The sequence below is a fragment of the Melospiza melodia genome, chromosome 8, assembly GCF_035770615.1.
Source record: "Melospiza melodia melodia isolate bMelMel2 chromosome 8, bMelMel2.pri, whole genome shotgun sequence".
NCBI lineage: Eukaryota > Metazoa > Chordata > Aves > Passeriformes > Passerellidae > Melospiza > Melospiza melodia.
In genome coordinates this window covers 32469936-32474222 of record NC_086201.1, presented here as the reverse complement: position 1 = coordinate 32474222, position 4287 = coordinate 32469936, and positions in this window count along the sequence as shown.

Sequence of the window (4287 nt, the reverse complement as noted above, 5' to 3'; positions counted from 1 at the left end):
AGACTTGCTGACAGAACATTCCGGGATAGAAAAGACACAAAATGAACAAGCAGGTAACAGGCAATTTTTTATGGAATTCCAAGTGCAATTGTTCCTTCTGTCAGCAGAAAAGTTGTATATGAAAACAACTGCTAACCCAAAGGGAAGAGCAGACAAATTTAAATGTAAAAGTATCCTACTCTGTTTCCCCTTCTTCTGCTGGCCCAAAATAAGATTTTTGGGCATTTTGGATAGACTGATGTAGTGTGTCACTGTGTCAGGACTTGGAGTTTCAAGCCAGATATGGTTTTGTGGTTAAAACCAGCATCAAAATACGGGCTAGAAATGAAATTATTTTTTTTGTGCTAAAACAAAAAAGCCTTCAAGACAGTAGGGGTTTTACTCCTGAAGGCAGGATATATATCCATGTGTCTCATTTAGGATTCACATTGAGGATCTTGTGGAGATTCATGTTACCTGCAGGTTTGAGGATTGCTTTTTATTTTATTTTATTTTTAGGATTTTTTGGTGATACAATTGTACTAAAAATGTATATAAACTCTCCTAAGCCTGCTGTGGAACTTGTAAAATAGTTTCCCAAACAGCTGGAAATGAAGAATTTCAGATTTTAAAACCTTTTTTGACACAGTGCTTCTGTGTGAGCTCAGGGATGGAACAGCCTGTACCTGTGGGCAGTGTTGGCTTTTCCAGAACTTGCTTTATCAAGTGCCCAGAAGATGGTGCCATGGTGTTGGTTTTGGCTACAGAAGTGCTGAGATCTTGAGGTTTCCTTTGGGTTTGAATTAAATCAAGTAATTTTATATGCTCTGATCAGAAGCTAGCATTTTAAGAAATGGAATTTTTACAATAATTGCAGAGGTAATGTGTATTTTTGCTGAAGAAAGCAGCTGGATTTGATACACATGGCTGAAACAGTTCCTTATGTCCTTACAAACAGAACCAGTTTTTTAGGGAAGCTGTGACTTTGCTTAATCCCTGTTGATGGAGAAATGCAGTCACTGTCACTCATGGCTCTGTATTTCCACTTAATAATGACTAATTATGATTAATTAGAAGCTGTTTTTTGGAAAGATCGGTACACAAGTCTATTTGTTCTTGGTGTTGCCCGTCTCAAACAAAATCAAAAGGTTCATTTGGTGCTGGAAATTTCAGGCTGAAATGCTGCAGGCTGACATAGCCCTTCTGGGTAGGAGAAAGTTGATTACATCCCCTTTAAAACTCTTAGGCAAAACCCCTAACCAATCAAGCAAATAATCCCTACAAATGTGTCTGTGTGTGTGTATATATGTTTATGTGTTGGGACCACAATTAGCAGAAAACACAGCGACAAAAAACCTCACTACTGGAGCAGTCAAAAGGTGACACGAATCATTTTTGCCTCCCTGATCCCCTTAAAATGTGCCTGCCCATTTGTCAAAACTTGTGGGAGGCTGTGATGTTAAAAATGCATGCTGAGGAAGGGAGAGGAGCTGTGTAGCCCTGCAGAGACTTGGATCCTTTGCAGCAGATGCTGCTCCTGTGTTCTCTTTTACTCCTTTTCTGAGTAAACTGCACAAATTTAGCTTGAGAGCCAGGAGCAGTGAGTAAGGAGAAAATCATGTCATCTTTGGAGACAAGATTCAAACAGTATCTAGAGGAACACACACAAATTCCTCCCAGGGTTTTTTATGATTTGCTCGTAGTGTTTAAAAAGACCATTCAATTACTTGCCAGCCTCCTGTTAATAATGGAGAAGTCCTCATAGAACTTGAAGACCTCAACAATGGAGATGCCCCAAAAGTGCAATAGGTTTTATTGTAATCATGAAACCACAGTCTATAAATATTAAAAATCTCCTAAAATTGTGTTCCAGTTGGCTGCTACAGAACGTGTGATGGGCTTGGGGTTTGGACTGTTCTTCTTCAGCCTTTAATGCCCTGACCACCTCCAAGGGAGGCAGATTCTTGCTCGTGATACGAGGGGTTAATTTGCAGCATAACATCAGCTGGCCTTTCACTGAGAGGCAGTGTCAGATTTGCTGGCTGATGTGCTTTCTGGAAGTGCTTCCCTGCTAAACTGGCTCTGATTAGTAAAATATATGAAGGCAAAGAAAAATTAGTCCTCCCTAGCTGAGTTGATTTTTTTTGTGCTTTTGACTAATTTACATGTGCAAGACCTTAAAGACCTGTTTTTTTCAGGTTGTTATGCTTGCAATTTAAGCCTTCAGGCACAGAACTGGTCTAAACTGGAAACTTTGTAGTTGCTTTGGGCACAAGGCTTTGTTTAAACCCATCATCTTTGGTGAGGGACAGAGTGCTACAAGTGTACAGTTGAATGACTTTTAGGATGGATAGGTTGGATTTCTGGTGGATTTTCAGGCTAAGCTTTTCCACAGTTGTGGAAGGCCCAAGAGGCATTAGTCCATAATGCTGGAATTTTTGAATTGAAAATACTTAAAAATTCAATTCAATACTTTGAAAATATTTTAAAAATTATTAAAAAATCAAATTATTAAATTATTAAAAATAACTCCCCATCTTCCTCTTGCCCTGAATAGGTTAATAAGGAATATAAAGGTGATGGCTCACTTGGCATTCAGTGTCTAACTGGGCTGCCTGGTGTCTGGATGAGCCTACCCTCTTTCCTTGCTTGATCCTTGGGAGCCAGTCCTCTCTTTCCTTGCCATTTTGCCCCTTGGTTGGCAGTCCCTGGGCCAGCACAACTCTGGGATGCTGTTGCTGCAGATTCCTCTTTTGGGAATGATCACTCAGGGAATTGCTTTATTTATTCCATGCTCTTCCTTGGAACTGGAGCACACTGTGTTTGGGGCAGTCAGCACAGACCAATTAATCTGCACAGCCCTGATTTTCAACTCCTCCACCAAGTTTGCAGCAAGCATTCCTGCTTTTTAAGCCCACTGGATGTTTATGGGCTCCTCTAGTGCACAGGATCTTTTCCCACACTTTGAGCAAGGCAAAAGGCACTTACTGTTTCACCCACAGTGCAGCAATCATCTATCAGTGACTGCAGAGATTGATTAAAGTTAGTTAGGAAGAGTGAAATCAAGCCAGAGGCTTGCAGAGTTGTCCTACTTATTTGATGCTCTCCTAATATTAAGAAATCAAGTCTTTTAATCTCACATATTAAAGCCTGAGGCATTACTAAATTAATCAGATTATTTACTTATTTGATTTTCCTGTTTAGGAGCAGCACAGCTGATGTGTCTGTTGAGAAAAGGAGAGGGAGAGGTGTATGCAGCCCACTATTTTCCTGATAAAATGCATGCACTAGTTGTGTACACAGCATCTTATGTTTGTAGTTATAAGCCTGTCACTGTCATTCAAGCTCAACTTTCTACCACATCCCAGTTATGGTTAGGAAAGCATATTCACTATGAAAAAGAAGTAACTTAAGAGATAATGGAATACCAGGGGTTTAAATATATTTCAAATCTATTGAGCAAAGCTGAAGCAGTGAACAAAAGTCATCGTTGTGCATTATTCTTTATCCTTTCACTTTTAATGGTCTGATTTGAATTTTGAATGCTTTGGCTAAGCAGCACTGCTGCAGGACTCAGTAGGACCCCTTCTGTCTCTTTTATTTAAATAAATCTGAACTGTCACAGACATCTTTTAGGAACTATCCTTTCCTTAGGATTTTTCCTCCTGAGAAGCTAAGGGGCCTCGGGAACAAAAGGCAAACAATGATTATCTGCTGCTGTAGAATGAAACAGGTGCATCTGTGATTAGTCCATGTTGGTTGTTTCTAATTAATGGCCAATCACAGCCCAGCTGGTTCAGACTCTGTCTGAGCCACAAGCCTTTGTTATCATTCTTCCCTATTCTATTCTTAGCCAGCCTTCTGATGAAATCCTGTCTTCTATTCTTTTAGTATAGTTTTAACATAATATATATCATAAAAAAATAAATCAAGCCTTCTGAAACATGTAGTCAAATCCTTGTCTCTTCCCTCAGCCTGAGACCCCTGTGAATATTGTCACACTGAACTAATTTTTCAGGGTAAATACTGTAATATTTCTCTTTCTGAAACTCTATTTTTTTATGTACCTGATTCATTCCAACTGAAATATCTACTGTATTCTAGAAGTCCTCCTCCCTTTTCCTTCTTTCCCAGGCAACAGAGAATTGGCATTGGCCATAAATTTTAGAGCAGTGAGTTATTAATGACCTCTGCAGGTTTTTCACAGGTGGCTGTTGCTCTCTTGGCTCAGGGCCTTTTTCTTGCTGTCATTTTCATAGCCTTCACCACAGGTGGCTCCTTGACTCTCCCAGAACTGGAGCAGGGATG